At 54.8% G+C, this 22,057-nt stretch overlaps 1 protein-coding gene and 2 long non-coding RNA genes across 4 annotated transcripts in view; 2 read left to right on the top strand and 1 right to left on the bottom strand.

The window, feature by feature from the left end:
• LOC137413067 (protein farnesyltransferase subunit beta-like) overlaps positions 1 to 22,057 on the bottom strand; it is a 456,508-nt gene that overhangs the window by 318,200 nt on the left and 116,251 nt on the right. The gene's annotated exons all lie outside the window — the stretch shown is intronic.
• On the top strand, positions 5,971 to 9,710 carry LOC144888297 (uncharacterized). The gene is made up of 3 exons (XR_013620892.1): positions 5,971 to 6,122; positions 9,003 to 9,182; positions 9,322 to 9,710. It is a non-coding gene; the product is annotated as an uncharacterized LOC144888297 (long non-coding RNA).
• Positions 9,758 to 22,057, top strand: part of LOC137436678 (uncharacterized) — a 15,863-nt gene continuing 3,563 nt past the window's right edge. The window contains exons 1-3 of one of the 2 annotated variants that reach the window (XR_010986345.2): positions 9,758 to 10,191; positions 10,331 to 10,477; positions 11,556 to 11,654. This is a non-coding gene — a long non-coding RNA (uncharacterized LOC137436678). The remainder of the gene's footprint in view (positions 10,192 to 10,330; positions 10,478 to 11,555; positions 11,655 to 22,057) is intronic. The other variant, XR_010986346.2, reaches the window with a different exon arrangement.

The raw sequence follows: 22,057 nt of genomic DNA, 5'->3' as shown, positions 1-22,057 counted from the left end.
TGGATGGATGTATCGGTCGGGTGGATGGATCCGTCAGTCCGTTTGCCCGTCAGTCCAATAGTCCGTCAGTCTGTTCGCCCATCAGTCTGTCTGTCCATCGTCCGTCCGTCCGTCCGTCCGTCCGTCAGTCGGTCAGTCTGTCCAACCGTCCGTCAGCCCATCAGTCCGTCAGACCGTCAGTCCGCCCGTCAATCAGTCCGTCCATTAGTCCATCCGTCTGAAGAGGTACATGGGGTGGGAGAGGGAGGGGGGAGGGAGGGTTGCCCCCCAAAATAGGTATTTTTTTTGTTTGTTTCTTTGAAGTCTTATGATTATGTTAGTATGATTCGACATGCTGTCCTGTCTTCTCACAACCATTCAAATTGGTATAAAATACCTTTAGTCAGTGCAGTATACCGTTTATTTTACCAGGTGAGCGCCAAGGGTATTGCCCCGATGTTTCAAACTTGTCACAAAGATACATAAACGAATAATACCGTGCACCATTACTCACTCTGCAAGCACCTTGTCCTCGTTCCTGTCCTGGTGTCCTCGTTCGTCTAAAAGATTTGGAGGAACAAAGACGCGTTGTTCATAAATACTGGGTCACGTGGTTCTCACCGAAAGAGATTAATCGGAGCAAAAATAAATAAATAACTATGCACGTGAAGATCGGGACGATCAACGTAAGAGATGCAAATTAGGGGGTGGGGCCACGGTCCATTGGTGTATTGTGAGGTCAGGGTGATTGCTTGTTCGAGGTCACAATGGGAATTCTCATTTCGTGAGTTGGTGTTCCCGAGTGAGCATGTTACTACAAGCCGCCATTTTCATTTTTGTTTCTTCGGTGTCGAAGTCGGTGACATTCCGACCATGGCAGCAGGTAAGTAGGATTGTAAGAGATAATAAGGTGTAAGTACCGTTTTGTTTGATGGATTGGAAGAGCTAACATGAGGTGCGAGGTGCTGAATCCCACGTTGACTTTGTCTTGTTTTTTGAATCGAGAGGGAATTCCATTGGTCGAAATAGCCGTGGAAGGTGTGAGTGAACCATCAGGTGTGATTCAAATATTTGTTTGGTACATTTTTCATGATCAGTTTGGAACATTTTCTCAAAATATATTCTATTATCTTCAACTGGACGATTAAATATAGGAACTGGAATGCTTTCCCTCCATTCCTTTGGAATTTCCTGTCATATATATAATCTATTGTGGCGGACACAAAAGCCCACTGGCGTGGTGACATCATTCCGCGCACCAAGTGGGCGGTGGCCACGCACCAGGGGTAGGCGTGGCCTCATGATATACACCGGGCGCCCAGCCCGGGACAGTACAGTGTTACAGTGTAGTCTTACAATAAAGACGTTTATATGTTACCGCTTGTCCGCTTCCTCCTTGCTCACAAGCAGCGCGCGTAACGCCGCGCTTTACTGGTGACCCTCGACGTTGGATCTGCTGGAGCGATCCTTCCACACGCGACGCCATCGCCATGGCCGACTTCGTCAAACTTCCGGAATTTTGGGAGGCTCAGGCCGAAGTCTGGTTCGTCCAGGCCGAAGCCCAATTTCAGCTTCGGCGCCTCACCGGCGATGACACGCGCTATTGCCACGTCGTCGCCTCCCTCGGGCCCGGCACGGCCGCTCGAGTTGTGTCCGTCCTTCGCCACCCACCGAACGGCCACAAGTACGAGGCACTCAAGCGGCTACTCCTAGCCACGTTCGGCCTTACGGACGACGCACGGGCCGACCGCCTCCTGGATCTCCCCGAGCTCGGTGAGACGCGCCCGTCGGTCCGAATGGACCATATGCTGTCACTGTTGGGCGACGAAGCCCCTGGTTCGCTATTCCGGGCGCTTTTCCGGCGCCAACTTCCAGCGCAGGTCCGCCTCGCGTTGGCCGGGACCGAGCTAACGGAACCCCGAGCATTGGCGGCCGAGGCGGACAGGTACTTCGCCGCTTCGGACATGCGGGCGAGCGTCGGCGTGGCCGTCACGGCCCTCGACGCTGATGTTCAGCAGCATGTTCCACAGCATCAGCTTCTACAGCACGCTGATGTTCAGCAGCATGCTGATACGCACCTCGTGAACGCCGCCACGCCCCGCCCACCGCCGCGGCGAAAACCGCCACCGCGGGGAAACCCGCCAACTCCACCGGCCTGGCGGAGCCAGCCGCGCTCCTCCAGCTCCACCACCTGGTGCTGGTTCCATGCCAAGTTCGGCCACGAAGCTCGGCGGTGTCATCCGCCGTGCTCCTTCAACGGGTCGGGAAACGCCCGGGCCGGCGCTCAATAGTGGCGATGAGCGCCGGCCATTCGAACAGCCTGCTGTTCATAACGGACACCTTCTCCAGGCGCCGTTACCTGTGCGACACGGGAGCGCAGGTGAGTGTCATTCCCGCCGGCACGTCAGACAAGCACGCCGCGGGTGGGGGCCCCGCGCTGCTTGCCGCGAACGGGACGCCCATCCGTACGTACGGAAAACGCTGCCTCTCTCTGCGGTTTGGAGGGCAGGTTTTCCGATGGACGTTCGTCACCGCCGACGTGCCCATGGCACTGCTTGGCGCGGACTTCCTGTGCGCTAATGGGCTCCTGGTCGACGTCAAGCGCAGACGGCTTGTCCAGGCCGAGACGTTCAGCTCGCTCGCTTGTGCGTTGCCCAGCTCAACGAGCGGCTTGCCAAGCGGCTTGCCGAACGATTCGGTTCCGGCCACGTTGGTCTGTACGCTTCCGGCAGCGGACGCATTCACCCGCCTCCTCGCCGGCTTCCCGGCCCTCACGCGGCCCACCTTCTTGGCGGGGGCCGTCAAGCACGGGGTGGCCCATCACATCCCCACCGTCGGGCCACCGGTCTACGCCTGGGCACGCCGCCTCGAGCCGACGAAGCTGGCGGTGGCAAAAGCGGAGTTCGCTACCCTGGAGCGACTCGGCATCGTTCGGCGCTCAGAGAGCGCTTGGGCGTCGCCGCTGCACATCGTGCCGAAGCCCGGCGGGGGATGGCGACCGTGCGGGGACTATCGCCGTCTCAATGACGCCACGACTCCCGACCGCTACCCCGTCCCCCACATTCAGGACTTTTCCGCCCGTTTGGCGGGCAGGTCCTTCTTCTCGAAGGTGGACCTCATACGCGGCTACCATCAGGTCCCCGTCAGGCCGGAGGACGTCCCGAAGACGGCGGTCATCACGCCATTCGGACTCTTCGAGTTCTTACGCATGCCCTTCGGTCTGAAGAATGCGGCTCAGGCGTTCCAGCGACTGATGGACAGCGTCCTGCGCGACTTGGATTTTGTCTACGTTTACCTGGACGATATCCTCGTCGCCAGCGCGTCCCGCGAAGAGCACCTACGCCACCTCCGCACGCTCTTCGAACGCCTGGGCCAGCATGGCCTGATTGTGAACCCCGCAAAATGCCGGTTCGGCGCCGCCACAATCGATTTTCTGGGGCACCGTGTCACCAGGCACGGAGCCGTCCCCCTACCGGCCAAGGTGGAGGCGGTGAAGGGGTTTCCGCGCCCCCGCACGATCAGAGGGCTGCAGGAGTTCCTGGGCATGGTGAACTTTTACCATCGGTTCCTGCCCCGTATCGCCCAGCTCCTGCGCCCCCTGCACGAAGCTCTCCGAGGTAAGCCGGGCAAAGGCGACGTTACCTGGACCGAGCAGATGGACACGGCGTTCACGGGCGCGAAGCTCGCCTTGGCTAACGCCACCATGCTCGCGCACCCGGCGCCCGATGCACCGATCGCCCTCACCACCGATGCCTCGGACTACGCGGTGGGCGCAGTGCACGAGCAATGGGTGCGTGGAGCTTGGCAACCGCTGGCGTTCTTTAGCCGGCAGCTTCGCCCGCCCGAACGCCGTTACAGTACCTTCGACCGCGAGTTGCTCGGACTTCACTTGGCGGTCAGGCACTTCCGCCATCTGCTCGAGGGCCGGGCGTTCACTGCCTTCGTCGACCACAAGCCGCTGATCTTTGCGATGGGCAAAGTCACCGAGCCGTGGTCGGCCCGGCAGCAGCATCACCTCTCGGCCGTGTCCGAGTACACGACGGACATCCAGCACGTCGCGGGGAAGGACAACCCGGTGGCGGATTGCCTTTCCCGGGCCGTCGCCCACGCAGTCCACCTCGGCATCGACTATGCCCGGATGGCAGCGGACCAGGCCGCTGAGCCCGACGTCCAGGCCTTGCGGACCGCCGTCACGGGCCTCCGCGTCACCGAGGTGCCGTTTGACGGCGCGGGCGCGGCCCTCTTGTGCGACGTCTCCCTCGGGCGTCCTCGCCCCATCGTGCCCGCGGGCTGGCAGCGCCAGGTGTTTGACGCCATCCACGGCCTGTCCCACCCGGGCGCGAGGGCCTCCCAAAGGCTGATCGCCGACAAGTTCGTCTGGCATGGCCTCCGGAAGGCCGTCCGCGGCTGGGCCAGGACGTGCCTCGCGTGCCAGCGCGCCAAGGTGCACCGGCACACCCAGGCCCCGTTGGCCCCGTTCACGGTGCCGGAACGCCGGTTTGACCACGTCCACGTGGACCTGGTGGGACCTCTGCCCCCCTCGCGGGGTTTCACCTACGTCCTCACCATGGTGGACCGCACCACCCGGTGGCCGGAGGCCGTGCCCTTGGCGTCGACAACGGCGGCCGATGTCGCGCAGGCTTTCATCGCCACCTGGGTCGCCCGGTTCGGCGCCCCCTCAGACATCTCATCCGACCGCGGCTCCCAGTTCACCTCGGAGCTCTGGGGGGCGGTTGCGCAGGGGCTCGGGGTCCGGCTGCACCGAACCACGGCCTACCATCCCCAGGCTAACGGCCTGTGTGAGCGATTTCACCGCTCATTGAAGGCCGCGCTCCGGGCCACCCTCCGCGACGGCGGCTGGGTCGACAGGCTCCCCTGGGTCCTGCTGGGCCTCCGGACGGCGCCCAAGGAGGACCTGCGCGCATCCGCGGCGGAATTGGTCTTCGGGCAACCGCTGCGGGTGCCGGGCGAGTTCCTCCCCGACTCCACGGCACCATGGTCCGCGGCACAGCAGCGCTCCGCTCTACAAGAGACCGCCCAGAGGTTCGCCCCGGTGCCAACGGCATGCCACGGGCACCCACCGACGCACGTCGCCCCGGAGCTTCGCACGGCGGAGTACGTCTTCGTCCGCCACGATGCCCATCGGACACCACTGCGGCCCCCGTACGACGGGCCTTTCCGCGTGCTGGAGACCGGGGCGAAGCACTTCACCCTGGACATCGGCGGTACTCCTGACCGCGTTTCGGTAGACCGCCTCAAGCCGGCCCACCTCGATGTGGACCATCCACCGCCAGTGGCCCGACCCCCACGTCGGGGCCGCCCTCCTGCGGGCGGACCCCCGGCACCGCCCAGCCCCGCCGCCACTCCGCCCCCCGGTCCTGCACCCATCCCAGGGGCAGCCAGGGGCATCCCACCTGGCATCCCTGCACCCCGGACGCCGCCGATCGCCAGGGGGCGCTTCGGCCGGGTCATTCGTCTGCCCCGCAAACTGGCCCTCCAGGTGCGCGGGAATTCTGGGGGGGCGCGTGTGGCGGACACAAAAGCCCACTGGCGTGGTGACATCATTCCGCGCACCAAGTGGGCGGTGGCCACGCACCAGGGGTAGGCGTGGCCTCATGATATACACCGGGCGCCCAGCCCGGGACAGTACAGTGTTACAGTGTAGTCTTACAATAAAGACGTTTATATGTTACCGCTTGTCCGCTTCCTCCTTGCTCACAAGCAGCGCGCGTAACGCCGCGCTTTACTATATAATAATACCGTAAGGACTCGACTTTGTTATCCCTTTTACGCCGCACCCAGTGACCCGATGCCCACGGCACTAATGCATTTACGATCTACGAACCGCGCTCTGTTTATCACCTACAGCCATACTCGAAAAATCTGAATTAGCCGACGTTGGGGCCCAAAATCATCCGATTAACGGCCGATACGACGCCATCTTACGACTCCATCGTATCGGCGTATGCTGGGTGAAGGCGCAGCAAGCCGTCCGCTGATTGAACAGTCGAAGGCGCAACAAGCCGTCCGCTGATTGGACAGTCGAAGGCGACAGCAAGCCGTCCACTGAGTGGACAATCCTGAGCATGCAATCCGCCATTTGTGCCGGTGTCGTCGATCGCGCTGTACGCTAACCTCATCAGGTGGGTTTACCATAATTTCTTCCATATACTGTGATTACAACGAAGTGAAACCGATCAGCAGCCCATCAGTATCATATAAAGCAATAAATACCAAGGCTTCAGCTTCTGAAAGCTTAAAACAAAGTGTACTTTGCCGAGTGACGAAACGTAGGCGTAGGCCTCGGCCCGACCTATCAAGTTGTTGTTTCCGTTGTGTAAGGGGGGAAAAAAACAAACATTTTGACCTCAGACCATTGAGAGTACGTCGTTCCGTGAACTTTTTGAACGGGCCTCGTATGCCATGCTTCGTCAACGTTGGGTTGTTTTTAAATGATTTGAAGGATTACCTTAAGCACCGTGAATAGAGCAGTTTATTGTTCCTCAAAGACTGGCTGCTACGTGCTAGCCAGTGTGTAAGTTGACTCAATATGATGGTAACTTTGCAATTTAGTCAGGTTCACTGTTTTTTCGTTCAAAATTTTGGTAGATTAGCAAAACGATACATTTTTGGAATATTCAGAGCATGAGGAATCCAAAAATTAATGTTTACATTTGCGTAGACACCTTTGCGAAAATGACACTCAGGACAGTGATGAAGATCTGTGAAAGCATATTCCTGAACGGTATAGACCTCGTAGATCCTGTGTATAGGACTTATAGTTCAATCTGATACTACCTATAACTTCCTATAACAACCTATAACTTCAAAGGACTTGCAATATCATGTATTATGTAATACAGTTACATCACAAATATAAAGGCAATGGTTTTCAATTACTTTTGTTTGTTGCTTTTCTATAATCCTGAGCACTATTTTGAGGCCTTTATTGGATTCCTTGACCCAGAAAACATAGGATTAGCATATTTAATTAAGTCTCTAGGTTGACTAGAAGCCGAGATCGCGCAAAATATGTATTTTATGGCGGCCATTTTCAAAATCCAAAATGGCGGCCATGCAGGTGTCTGTGAAAATGCCAACATTGATTTTCAGATTCTCCATGCTCTGAAGATTCCAAAAATGTACAGGTTTGCTAATCCCAAAATTTTGAAAGAAATTATATTTGTCAACATAGTGAACCTGACTATCTTCATCACTGTCCTGAGTGTCATTTTCGCAAAGGTGTCTACGCAAATGTAAACATTAATTTTTGGATTCCTCATGCTCTGAATATTCCAAAAATGTATAGTTTTGCTAATCTACCAAAATTTTGAACGAAATTATATTTGTTAACATAGTGAACCTGACTAATTCCTGCGTTGCCTGAATCAGCTGGCTGAGTCATATTGGCGTAGGGTAGGTCATGATCAGCCCCCCCCCCCCCCCCCTTTCGTTTCACCAACTCCTGCATCTGCCACCGTTCATGATTATCAAAGTAGGCTTTACCCTGTTCACGATAAGGTAGAAATCAGAGTTGTATACGAAGAGATAAAAGGATGGCATTGACTTCGAGACGGTACGTGATATTTTCAAAAGTATATCGTGGCGTTGTCATTTAAGTAGATTGCAATAAATACGTTGTTCATATACGCACTCTTCATTCTCATCTTTCTTCCTAACTCTTACTCGGACAAGCAAATCCCCTATGCCATCCATAATGGTACATTCTATCCATACACCACATCCTCCCTTCCGTGGATGTTCCACGGGTTTCGGCTAGTTAACAATAATGGCCTCGGTTTATTATTTTGGAAGAGGAAAAGCAAGGAAGAGTAAATGAGGAAAAGGGATGAGGAAGAGCAGGAACAATTATTTTGGTGAAACCTTCAACTGCTCATAATGAAGTTTGAGCCTTCAGAGGGAGTTAAGAGCTTAATTAGCCCCTGCTGGACTTCGTCCAAAATGGGGGTTATGGATTCGGTCTCGTCCATCAATCCATCTGTCCGTCTGTCTGCAACCATATCTCGGAAGGGTGTGGACCGATTTTGTTCATACTTGACACAAAAACAATACATCATGGTATCCATGTGCACATCATTTTGTTTGGCGAATGTGAACAAAGATGGCCAACTGGCGGCCATTTTAGTTGTAAAAAACCCGATGCTGAACACGTCCTCAACCATTTCTCGGACTTGAATTTACCCATGTAGTTCAAACTTGGCACACATATCATGAATGATGGCTTCCATGTGCCTGTCATTTATTTTTCAAGATCAGATCCAAAATGGCCGACTTGCAGCCATTTTGCTTCTTAAACGTGTCCCCAACCATTTCTCGGACTTGAATTTACCCATGTAGTTCAAACTTGGCACACATATCATGAATGGTGGCTTCCATTTGCCTGTCATTTATTTTTCAAGATCAGATCCAAAATGGCCGACTTGCAGCCATTTTGCTTCTTAAACGTGTCCCTGTAGGAGCTGTGCTCCCACGTAATCGGAAGAATGGACGCGACAAAAAGCTGGAATTCATCCGAGTTTCTTTATTGTGTCAAATCAACTCGGGTACTCTCAAAAGCCCGTTTATCGGGCAGCAATATATATACACACATTATCCCGGAGCATTTGCCCGGGAAAGGCGAGACCGGGCATGCCCGGGCGTCCTGGGCGAACCCTGGAAAGGCGAGTCTGGACATGCCCGGGCGTCCTGGACGAGCCCTGGAAAGGCGAGGCTGGGCGTGCCCGGGCGTTCTGGGTGAATCCTGGAAAGGCGAGTCTGGACATGCCCGGGCGTCCTGGACGAGGCCTGGCAAGTCGAGAGCGGGCATGCCCGGGCGTCCTGGACGAGCCCTGGAAAGGCGAGGCTGGGCGTGCCCGGGCGTCCTGGGCGTGCCCGGGCGTCCTGGGCGTGCCCGGGCGTCCTGGGCGAGCCCGGTATGGTGATCGCACCGCGTCCTCGGTAGGTGCGAGGCGATTGTGTATACCCAGCGGTAGCCGCTACACTGTCATGTTTCTGCTGCACAGGTCGAGCTGCTATCTCAGCAGTTGAAATCAACGGATAATCAATTGGATGAGATGACTTCACGGATTGAAGCACTTTTGATGGATCGCTCACACCTGGAGAGCAAGTATTCTGAATTGGAACAGCAGCTCCAGGAACAGCGAAAGAAGCAGGAGCAACAGGATGTTGAGTACCGTCAACAAGTAAGCAACCGTTATCGAACAATGTGGGACTTGCTCCACACTGTCTGACCTTTGACCACAAAATAACAGATATTAAAGAACATAAGATAATGTTTCCCTCGATGTGTGATGATTGCTGATGTGTTTTAATCACTTGCAGGTGACGCAGCTCAAGACGGATTTTCAAACTAAAGACAACGACTGGGATGAAGTGGTCTTGAAAAATAACGAAACTGTAAAGGCAGTGGAAGAAATGAACAGGAAGTTCGAGGAATGGGAGCAACGATCTCAGTCCACTTCAAAAAAAAATTCAATCTCTTATGATTCCAAATCACTCGAAGCTCTAAATTCACATTCGTTCCACCCCTCCTTTGTCGTTCTTAAACGGATCGCTGACGTCAAAATCACAAATAACCCAATTTGTTATAATTGTTCGTCTTTCATGAATCATCCACGGTCTAAACTCCCCCCTCGCCCCTCCCCTACAAATCTCCCCCCTTGACCCTCCTCTTCTAAACGCCCCCCTAGCCCCTCCCCTGCAAATCTCCCCCCTTGACCCTCCTCTTCTAAAGTCCCCCCTTGCCCCTCCCCTTCAAAACTCCCCCCAACCCCTCCCCTTCAAATTTCCCCCCGTACCATCCCTCTCCAATTCTCCCCCCTCCCACCTCCTCAAAGCTGCCTCATCCCGACTTCATCTCCCTTCTATCTCATACCTCCACCTCCCCCAATCTTCTGTCCCCTCAAAGAACCCCTCACTGTGCCTCATCCCATCATCATCAAACCTTTCATCCTCATCCTTCCCTTTCTTGGAACTCTTCTGTAATCTCTGACACACGATCAACTGCTCTTCCTACCTCCTCCTCCCCTCCCCTCTCCTGCACCCGATGCTCCCCCTCTCTCCTCATTAACGATATGGACCTCAAACATCCGGGGCCTGGAGAGCCTGGAGAGAAAATATTCTGAATTGGAACAGCAGCTCCAGGAACAGCGAAAGAAGCAGGAGCAACAGGATGTTGAGTACCGTCAACAAGTAAGCAACCGTTATCGAACAATGTGGGACTTGCTCCACACTGTCTGACCTTTGACCACAAAATAACAGATATTAAAGAACATAAGATAATGTTTCCCTCGATGTGTGATGATTGCTGATGTGTTTTAATCACTTGCAGGTGACGCAGCTCAAGACGGATTTTCAAAGTAAAGATAGCTGCTGGGATGAAGTTGAAATTTGAAGAGGATTTACATATCATATAACTGAATTGAACCACCAACTATTTTGAGATCAGCGTAGGCCAAAAGGTCAACATAGGCCAAAGGTCAACCACTTTTTTCAAATTTCTAAAATCCTCACTTTTCATCCGATTGACTTGAAATTTGAAAACGATTTACATATTGGATCACTGAATTCAACCACCAACTAATTTTGAGATCAGCATAGCCCAAAATGTCAACATAGGCCAATGGTCAACAAAAACTTCAAATTTCTAAAATCCTCAATTTTCATCCGATTTACTTGGAATATGAATGTGATTTTCATATCGGATCACTGAATTCAACCACCAACTATTTTTGAGATCAACATCGACCAAATGTCAACAAAGGCCCAAATTTCTAAAATTGTCAATTTTCATCCGATTAACTTAAACTTTGAAGACGATTTGAATATCAGGTCACTGAATTCAACCACGAATTATTTTTGAGGTCAAAAGGATGCTCTACCGAGTGCCATTTTACTTTGTTCTGTTTTGTCAAGTGTCGCTCAATGAGTGATTTTTCATTTGTTTGTTTGTTTGTGAACAAAATATCTCAAAACGTTGTGGATAGATTCGGACAAAATTTGACAGGGATGTAGCATATGTCACAAGGACGAAATTATTAGATTTTGGTGAAGATCCGGATTCGGATCCGGCTACTAGAATTTTAAAGTGATTCTTCACCCTTGGTATTTTGGGCCAAAAACGATACATCGCAGGATATCTCAAAAAGTTGTGGACGGATTTGTACGAAACTTGGTGGACCGGTTGGGTGTCTGACAAGTACAAATAGATTAGATTTTGGTGAAGATCTGAATATGGATTCCGATATGAGAATTATATATATATTTAAGTGATTCTTCACCATTGGTATTTTGGGCCAAAAACGATACATTGCGGGATATCTCAAAAAGTTATGGATGGATTTGGATGAAACTTGGTGGACCGGTTGGGTGTCCGACAAGGAAGAATCGATTTAATTTTGGTGAAGATCTGAATATGGATTCCGATATGAGAATTATTTAATTTCTTTCGTGATTCTTCACCATTGAGTGATGTGGCCAACCAGGCCGAGGTATGCTCTCTACTGAATGCCGTTATAGTTTTACTGACTGAGAAACATATTTTTGTGTTTCGACAGATGAATGGTTATTTCACATTTTTGGAGAAATTATTGAAGGAGCGGGAAATATCGACACGCATCCATTTAATGCTCCAGGATCTGATAGATCTTCGCACAGTAAGTAATTTTCATCTTACTCAGGTGTGCCAATTCACAATTAATACCTGTCTCAAAGTTCAAACCACCAACCAACGTTCCGGTTCCTTGAGCTCGGTCGTGCTGATCTTTGGACTCCTCCGGTATCCTCAGAGTTCTCGCGATCGCTTTGTCGATTTTTCTGCTGTTTATTTTGCTGTTTATGTGTTTGCTGTGAGCTTGGAGGATTAGTCGGATTTTTTAGGCCTACCCGGTTCCCTCATTAGTCGTTGTGTGTCCAAGATCGTCCTTTCTCTGCACTACCTTTTATTTTCACCTTTTCCTTCTCCCAACTTTTTACAGCACGTGTTGTCTCGCCCCTCCCATCCTCCCATCCTCCATCTTTTCCTCCTTCTCCGGACGATGTTGTGGCGGACACAAAAGCCCACTGGCGTGGTGACATCATCCCGCGCACCAAGTGGGCGGTGGCCACGCCCGAGGGGTAGGCGTGGCCTCATGATATACACCGGGCGCCCAGCCCGGAGCGGGCCAGTGTTACAGTGAGCTCCTACAATAAAGATGTTTATAAGTTACCGCTTGTCCGCTTCCTCCTTGCTCACAAGCAGCGCGCGTAACGCCGCGCTTTACTGGTGACCCCCTCGACATTGGATCTGCCGGAGCGATCCTTCCACACGCGACGCCATTGCCATGGCCAACTTCGTCAAACTTCCGGAATTTTGGGAGGCTCAGGCCGAAGTCTGGTTCGTCCAGGCCGAAGCCCAATTTCAGCTTCGGCGCCTCACCGGCGTTGACACGCGCTATTGCCACGTCGTCGCCTCCCTCGGGCCCGGCACGGCCGCTCGAGTTGTGTCCGTCCTTCGCCACCCACCGGACGGCCACAAGTACGAGGCACTCAAGCGGCTACTCCTAGCCACGTTCGGCCTCACGGACGACGCACGGGCCGACCGCCTCCTGGATCTCCCCGAGCTCGGTGACACGCGCCCGTCGGTCCGAATGGACCATATGCTGTCACTGTTGGGCGACGAAGCCCCCGGTTCTCTATTCCGGGCGCTTTTCCGGCGCCAACTTCCAGCGCAGGTTCGCCTCGCGTTGGCCGGGACCGGGCTAACGGAACCCCGAGCATTGGCAGCCGAGGCGGACAGGTACTTCGCCGCTTCGGACACGCGGGCGAGAGTCGGCGTGGCCGTCACGGCCCTCGAGGCTGATGCTGCTGCTGGGCCTCCTGCTGCTGCCTCCCATGCTGCTGTTCCACAGCATCAGCTTCTACAGCATACGCAGCATGCGTATACGCACCTCGTGAATGCCGCCACGCCCCGCCCACCGCCGCGGTGAAAACCGCCACCGCGGGGAAACCCGCCAACTCCACCGGCCTGGCGGAGCCAGCCGCGCTCCTCCAGCTCCACCACCTGGTGCTGGTTCCACGCCAAGTTCGGCCACGAAGCTCGGCAGTGTCATCCGCCATGCTCCTTCAACAGGTCGGGAAACGCCCGGGCCGGCGCTCAATAGTGGCGATGAGCGCCGGCCGTTCGAGCAGCCTGCTGTTCATAACGGACACCTTCTCCGGGCGCCGTTACCTGTGCGACACGGGAGCGCAGGTGAGTGTCATTCCCGCCGGCACGTCAGACAAGCACGCCGCGGGTGGGGGCCCCGCGCTGCTTGCCGCGAACGGGACGCCCATCCGTACGTATGGAAAACGCTGCCTCTCTCTGCGGTTTGGAGGGCAGGTTTTCCGATGGACGTTCGTCACCGCCGACGTGCCCATGGCACTGCTTGGCGCGGACTTCCTGTGCGCTAATGGGCTCCTGGTCGACATCAAGCGCAGACGTCTTGTCCAGGCCGAGACGTTCAGCTCGCTCGCTTGTGCGTTGCGCAGCTCAACGAGCGGCTTGCCAAGCGGCTTGCCGAACGGTTCGGTTCCGGCCACGTTGGTCTGTACGCTTCCGGCAGCGGACGCATTCACCCGCCTCCTCGCCGGCTTCCCGGCCCTCACGTGGCCCACCTTCTCGGCGGGGGCCGTCAAGCACGGGGTGGCCCATCACATCCCCACCGTCGGGCCACCGGTCTACGCCCGGGCACGCCGCCTCGAGCCGACGAAGCTGGCGGTGGCAAAAGCGGGGTTCGCTACCCTGGAGCGACTCGGCATCGTTCGGCGCTCAGAGAGCGCTTGGGCGTCGCCGCTGCACATCGTGCCGAAACCCGGCGGGGGATGGCGACCGTGCGGGGACTATCGCCGTCTCAATGACGCCACGACTCCCGACCGCTACCCCGTCCCCCACATTCAGGACTTTTCTGCCCGTTTGGCGGGCAGGTCCTTCTTCTCGAAGGTGGACCTCATACGCGGCTACCATCAGGTCCCCGTCAGGCCGGAGGACGTCCCGAAGACGGCGGTCATCACGCCATTCGGACTCTTCGAGTTCCTGCGCATGCCCTTCGGTCTGAAGAATGCGGCTCAGGCGTTCCAGCGACTGATGGACAGCGTCCTGCGCGACTTGGATTTTGTCTACGTCTGCCTGGACGATATCCTCGTCGCCAGCGCGTCCCGCGAAGAGCACCTACGCCACCTCCGCACGCTCTTCGAACGCCTGGGCCAGCATGGCCTGATTGTGAACCCCGCAAAGTGCCGGTTCGGCGCCGCCACAATCGATTTTCTGGGGCACCGTGTCACCAGGCACGGAGCCGTCCCCCTGCCGGCCAAGGTAGAGGCGGTGAAGGGGTTTCCGCGCCCCCGCACGATCAGAGGGCTGCAGGAGTTCCTGGGCATGGTGAACTTTTACCATCGGTTCCTGCCCCGTATCGCCCAGCTCCTGCGCCCCCTGCACGAAGCTCTCCGAGGTAAGCCGGGCAAAGGCGACGTTACCTGGACCGAGCAGATGGACACGGCGTTCACGGGCGCGAAGCTCGCCTTGGCTAACGCCACCATGCTCGCGCACCCGGCGCCCGATCGCCCTCACCACCGATGCCTCGGACTACGTGGTGGGCGCGGTGCACGAGCAATGGGTGCGTGGAGCTTGGCAACCACTGGCGTTCTTTAGCCGGCAGCTTCGCCCGCCCGAACGCCGTTACAGTACCTTCGACCGCGAGTTGCTCGGACTTCACTTGGCGGTCAGGCACTTCCGCCATCTGCTCGAGGGCCGTGCGTTCACTGCCTTCGTCGACCACAAGCCGCTGATCTTCGTGATGGGCAAGGTCACCGAGCCGTGGTCGGCCCGGCAGCAGCGTCACCTCTCGGCCGTGTCCGAGTACACGACGGACATCCAGCACGTCGCGGGGAAGGACAACCCGGTGGCGGATTGCCTTTCCCGGGCCGTCGCCCACGCAGTCCACCTCGGCATCGACTATGCCCGGATGGCAGCGGACCAGGCCGCTGACCCCAACGTCCAGGCCTTGCGGACCGCCGTCACGGGCCTCCGCATCACCGAGGTGCCGTTCGACGGCGCGGGCGTGGCCCTCTTGTGCGACGTCTCCCTCGGGCGTCCTCGCCCCATCGTGCCCGCGGGCTGGCAGCGCCAGGTGTTTGACGCCATCCACGGCCTGTCCCACCCGGGCGCGAGGGCCTCCCAAAGGCTGATCGCCGCCAAGTTCGTCTGGCATGGCCTCCGGAAGGCCGTCCGCGGCTGGGCCAGGACGTGCCTCGCGTGCCAGCGCGCCAAGGTGCACCGGCACACCCAGGCCCCGTTGGCCCCGTTCACGGTGCCGGAACGCCGGTTTGACCACGTCCACGTGGACCTGGCGGGACCTCTGCCCCCCTCGCGGGGTTTCACCTACATCCTCACCATGGTGGACCGCACCACCCGGTGGCCGGAGGCCGTGCCCTTGGCGTCGACAACGGCGGCCGATGTCGCGCAGGCTTTCATCGCCACCTGGGTCGCCCGGTTCGGCGCCCCCTCAGACATCTCATCCGACCGCGGCCCCCAGTTCACCTCGGAGCTCTGGGGGGCGGTTGCGCAGGGGCTCGGGGTCCGGCTGCACCGAACCACGGCCTACCACCCCCAGGCTAACGGCCTGTGTGAGCGATTTCACCGCTCATTGAAGGCCGCGCTCCGGGCCACCCTCCGCGACGGCGGCTGGGTCGACAGGCTCCCCTGGGTCCTGCTGGGCCTCCGGACGGCGCCCAAGGAGGACCTGCGCGCATCCGCGGCGGAGTTGGTCTTCGGGCAACCGCTGCGGGTGCCTGGGGAATTCCTCCCCGACTCCACGGCACCATGGTCCGCGGCACAGCAGCGCTCCGCTCTGCAAGAGACCGCCCAGAGGTTCGCCCCGGTGCCAACGGCATGCCACGGGCACCCACCGACGCACGTCGCCCCGGAGCTTCGCGCGGCGGAGTACGTCTTCGTCCGCCACGATGCCCATCGGACACCACTGCGGCCCCCGTACGACGGGCCTTTCCGCGTGCTGGAGACCGGGGCGAAGCACTTCACCCTGGACATCGGCGGTACTCCTGACCGCGTTTCGGTAGACCGCCTCAAGCCGGCCCACCTCGATGTGGACCATCCACCGCCAGTGGCCCGACCCCCACGTCGGGGCCGCCCTCCTGCGGGCGGACCCCCGGCACCGCCCAGCCCCGCCGCCACGCCGCCCCCCGGTACTGCACCCATCCCAGGGGCAGCCAGGGGCATCCCACCTGGCATCCCTGCACCCCGGACGCCGCCGATCGCCAGGGGGCGCTTCGGCCGGGTCATTCGTCTGCCCTGCAAACTGGCCCTCCAGGTGCGCGGGAATTCTGGGGGGGCACGTGTGGCGGACACAAAAGCCCACTGGCGTGGTGACATCATCCCGCGCACCAAGTGGGCGGTGGCCACGCCCGAGGGGTAGGCGTGGCCTCATGATATACACCGGGCGCCCAGCCCGGAGCGGGCCAGTGTTACAGTGAGCTCCTACAATAAAGATGTTTATAAGTTACCGCTTGTCCGCTTCCTCCTTGCTCACAAGCAGCGCGCGTAACGCCGCGCTTTACTGGTGACCCCCTCGACATTGGATCTGCCAGAGCGATCCTTCCACACGCGACGCCATTGCCATGGCCAACTTCGTCAAACTTCCGGAATTTTGGGAGGCTCAGGCCGAAGTCTGGTTCGTCCAGGCCGAAGCCCAATTTCAGCTTCGGCGCCTCACCGGCGATGACACGCGCTATTGCCACGTCGTCGCCTCCCTCGGGCCCGGCACAGCCGCTCGAGTTGTGTCCGTCCTTCGCCACCCACCGGACGGCCACAAGTACGAGGCACTCAAGCGGCTACTCCTAGCCAGCCACGTTCGGCCTCACGGACGACGCACGGGCCGACCGCCTCCTGGATCTCCCCGAGCTCGGTGACATGCGCCCGTCGGTCCGAATGCTCACAAGCAGCGCGCGTAACGCCGCGCTTTAATGTCACCTTTCTATCCCCATTCTTTTTGTGAAGTGCATTACCAAACTCTTTCACGATCGCTTTCAACCTTTCTCTTTTTTACTCAAATCTGTTTTCACTTAACATTCAAAGAAAAAGGAATCACTCCTCCCGTACTAAGCAAGTGCTTATATATACCTCCTCCTTCCTCCTTCCGTGTTGTTTAATCCCTTTTATTGCAATTCACTCTTCTTCCTTTTTCAAAGGCTGTTTTCAAATCCCTCTTTCAATCATTCCATTTCAAAAAATAAATCTTACATTTCTTCCCTTCTCCAATCTCTAAACTCACCTTTATATCACCCCTCCTTTAACGTTTTCAAATGTATCTGACTTGAAAATCTCAACAACCCCAGTTTGCATTGGATGAATGTGGGAGGAGGCAGATTTGTGGGTGAGTTAAGAGGAAACTTTGGAGGAGGATTGGAGGAGTGAGAGGGGAGATTTGAAGGGAAGGGGGAGGGGTGAGGGTGGAGTTTTTAAAGGGGAGGTGTTAAGGGGGGGTTGAAGGTGGAGGGGTGAGGGTGGAGTTTTTAAGGGGGGTCTAAGGGGAAGGGGGAGGGGTGAGGGTGGAGTTTTTAAGGGGAGGTGTTAAGGGGGGTCGAAGGGGGAGGGGGAGGGGTGAGGGTGGAGTTTTTAAGGGGAGGTGTTCAGGGGGGGTTTAACGGGAAGGGGGAGGGGTGAGGGTGGAGTTTTTAGGGGGAGTTGAAGGTGGAGGGGTGAGGGTGGAGTTTTTCAGGTGAGGGTGATGGGGGAGTTTGAAGGGGAGGGGTATGGGGGGGAGTTCTGAAGGAGAGGGTGGAGATTTGAATGGGAGGGTTGGGGGGGAGATTTGAAGGGGAGAGGTGTGGGGGCGACAGTTTTGAAGGGGAGGGAAGAGCGGGAGAAATTAAGGGGAGGGGTGTGGGGGGGAGGGAAGAGGGGGAGAAATGACGGGGAGGGGTGAGGGGGGTTTTGAAAGGGAGAGGTAGTGATGGAATGGGGACAGGAGGGAGTGGAGGGAGTGGACATGGAGTGGGACGCTGGTAAGAGATAGGGTTCGTAGGAGAGGAGGGAATAGACAGGGAAGGGGTTGACACTGAAGATGTACAAAAGGAGCAATTAATGAAATACAACCATCTCTCTTCCAAATCATTCCTCCACCTCCGATCCTCTACCCCACCTCATATTATTCATCACTGTGCCTCGTCACATCACCACCTAGCCTTTGGTCCTCCTCATCCTGCCCTTTCTTCCAGCTCTCTTCCTCACTTCAACACATCCCCATGAGTACCTCTGTCTACGGTTCCCCTCCACTTCCACCTCTTGTTTATGTGTGTTGTACCGTCCACCAAAGTGATGACTCCATTTACATCTCGCTGTCCGCCAACATGGACCAACTTCTATCCACTCATCCCAACTCGCTTTTCCTCATACTGTCGTGACCAAAAATATTGGTACCTTTGCACTTTTTTCAAATAATGTCTCAAACCACCTAACTTGTGAAATTCCAATACATCTCATGCAGGAAATTGTTGAAATTTAAAAAATCTTTTGGTATCTACATACAGTATGTATTTCTTTGGTTTACAATGGAACAAAACAAAAAAAAAGCTGAAAAATTACGAAATCTTAGTTTTCCCACAGAAATCCTAAAATGGCCCAGACAATATTATTGGCACCTTTTAGAGGTTGTTAGAAATAATTAGATTTCAAACAGGTGTTTCTCCTTTACTTTGGAATTGAACTCACCTATGGCATTAATTATTCCTTTAAAAAAGTAACTGAACTCACCTGCAATATAAGAATCACTCATTAAACCAGTTTGAATGGAGAAAAGGAGTCATTTTGCTGTTTTGTGTCACTGTGTGCACCGCGATGAGGATGGAGAAAAGAAATAATACCAGAGAATTGTCTGAGGAGGTCAGACACAAGATTGTAGCAAAGCATGGACAATCTCAAGGCTACAAGTCCATCGCCAGAGACCTTGATGTTAATGTGTCCACTGTACGGAATGTTATCAGGAAGTTTAAGGCCCATGGCACTGTAGCCAACCTCCCTGGAGGTGGCCACAAGAGAAACTTTGATCGAATATTGCAGCGAAGGATTGTTCGAATGATGGAGAAAGCACCTCGATCAACTGTCAAACAGATTCAAGCTGACCTTTAGACACAAGTTACGATAGTTTCAACTCGCACCATCTGTCGCCAACTCAATGAAAGGGGGTTCTATGGTAGGAGACCCAGGAGGACCCCACTGCTGAGAGAGAGACAAGAAAGCCCGACTGGAGTTTGCCAAAACACACTTGAACAAGTCAAAAAAATCCTTCTGGGATAATGTCCTGTGCACAAATTAGAACTTTTTGGTAAAGCCAAAATTTTACAGAATATATCATTATATATATATTTTCATTTCATTTTTTTCATTTTTACATTTTTACAATTTTTCATTTCATTTTTACACAAAATTTTTCATTTCTGTTTACAGAAAACAAAATGAAGCCTTCAAAGAAAAAAACACCTTCCCTGCAGTCAAACATCACCGAACCTCTTTTATGTTTGACTGTAGGAATGAATGAGATGAATGAATGAATGAATGATCGTTGTTTTTTTATTTGTTTTTTTCTATAAATGGCCGAAACAAAACGATCATTCATTCATTCATTCATTCATTCCTACAGTCAAACACAGAAGAGGTTCAGTGATGTTTTGGTGTTGCTCTGCTGCCTCTGGCACTGGGTGCCTTGAGTGTGTGCATGGTATGGTGAAAATCAAGCATGTCCACAGAAAAAACTCCAACGTGAGCTTTTATTCACTCGAATGCAACACATCTGGAGGGAAGAATATAAGGCACAAATAAGCAAACATTCCCAGACAACCTTCATTAATGCTGAGGCAATGCAAAGACAATGCGAGTACACAGGCATGTCATTAGCATCCTTACCAACTTGGAGACCACAACAGCAGAAATGAAATCCCTCCTCGCTTACAGGTAGTTTATAAGCTGTCCCCAAGACGCGCGGTCGATTCAGGGACTGCATCATCAGTAATATATTCAGGGAGGAGGGCACTGCTCGGAGATGCAACCCACAATTTCAGATCATTAACCCACCATTAAAGTTTCAGCCAGAACGCAAGACTAACAGTATAAATGCATAAAATATAAAGCAAGCAATCATGTCAACTGCAGTCGGTATCCCACCAACTCGTCACAATCCCAAGCGTTGGGGTCGACGACATTCCCAGCCGGTGCGAGTACTTTAGCTAACCGAACCGCACTCGATCACGGGAGCTGTCGGACAAGGCGAATCAGGAGAAGCTACCCCAGCATTCTCCATCTGTCATGGCACATTGTCACCCGCCGCCCGATCCGGCCTTGGGGTTCCCGGCACGGACACCTCAACTTCGGCGATCGGATCCACGGTGCCCCTGTCATGACGGAGCCCCTCACCCTCGGGCCTTTCCCCGCACGGCGCTAAATGTTTGACCGACACGGTCGACAAACGGCCATCCTTCAACCAAACGGTCGCGTACTGTGGATTCACCTGCACATGTTGCACCAAATCTATGGTCGGTTCGTACTTGCTCTGTCGTACCGTCCGCTTCAGATACGCGGGGCCTAAATCGACAAGTCAACCGGGCAGCGACTGTCCGCTGGCAAACTGTCCGCCGACTGTCCGCCTCGACAGCGACTGTCCGCCGACTGTCCAACGGCAAAATAACGTTCGTGCGAAGTTTATTTCTTAGCCGTGCATAGTAACATACAAAGGGCGTGTTATGCTTCAGGCACCGCTTGGGGCCATTGGTGCAGCCCCATCGACTGTGTACGCAATCGCATCATGACGGCCTTCCAGATTCCACCATTAAATCGTTCCACCTGGCCATTCCCCTCAGGATGATAGGGAGTAGTTTGGCTGGCGGCTATCCCCAGCCCCACGAGGAAGGTCCGTACCTCCTGAGACATAAACGCAGCACCACGATCGGAATGCACGAACCCGGATACCCGAACATGACAAACAGCTGACACAGGCAGCGAATGACCGTGGCGGAGGACATGTCCGAGCACGGAAATGCGAACGGAAAACATGAATACTCATCAACTACGGTCAACATGTAACGTAGAGTGCTCTGCGTGGGTAAGGCCTTAAAATCAATGCTTAGCCGTTCCCACGGTCGACTCGCTTGAATGAGAGTCCCAACTGGCGGCTTATAGAACCGCGGCTTCAACTCAGCGCATACCGAGCACCGAGCACATTCGACATAGGCGTCTGATGTCCTCAATCGAAAAGGGTAAGTTGCGGCAGCGTCCAAAATGAGCAAGGCGAGTTACCCCTGGATGGCACAACGAATCATTAATGCGCTTCAGATCCTCCGAAGTCATGCCGTCGCAAATCGATGGGCGAGATAGCGCGTCGGCGGCTACATTTTCGCTCCCGGGTCGATAGATTTTGTTATAACAGTAGTCAGCTAATTCGACCCGCCATCGAGATATTTTCTCATTTTTAATGCATTGAGGGTGCTTATGGCCGTTCATTCATTCATATTTGTTGGTCCATCAGGAGATCGAATTTCCGGCCTAACAGCAAGTGGCGCCACCGTCTGACAGACTCCACGACTGCGTAATCTTCTTTTTCTATCGCAGAGTGTTTGCGTTTGCTCGAGGTCAATGTCCTGGAGAAGAACGCCACAGGCTTACCCCCTTGGGTGAGGGTGGCTGCGATAGCACAGTCGGAGCCGTCTGTCTCAACGGGAAATGGAATGTTGTCATCAATAGAATGTTTACAGGCCCCTGCGATATCCTCCTTCAGAAGTTGAAAGGCATCCTGGGCGTCCTGCATCAGAGGGAAGGCTTTGCAGTCCACCAAAAGCTTTTTTTTCTCTGGGTAGCCTTGGACCCACATCGAGTGATGTGCGAAAAGCCCGAGGCTCTGCCTCAGGGACGCGCGATCACACGGTGCCGCCATTTCTGGCAGAGGCCGAAGGCGCTCGGCATCAGGTTTTATCTCCCCGCCGGTCACTGTGTACCCCAGGAGGTCGATTGTTTTGGTAGCATAGTGGCACTTCTCCTTAT

Source organism: Myxine glutinosa, chromosome 11 (assembly GCF_964187855.1).
Source record: "Myxine glutinosa chromosome 11, kmMyxGlut1.1, whole genome shotgun sequence".
Classification (NCBI taxonomy): Eukaryota; Metazoa; Chordata; class Myxini; order Myxiniformes; family Myxinidae; genus Myxine; species Myxine glutinosa.
This window is presented reverse-complemented; position numbering and strand designations above follow the sequence as displayed.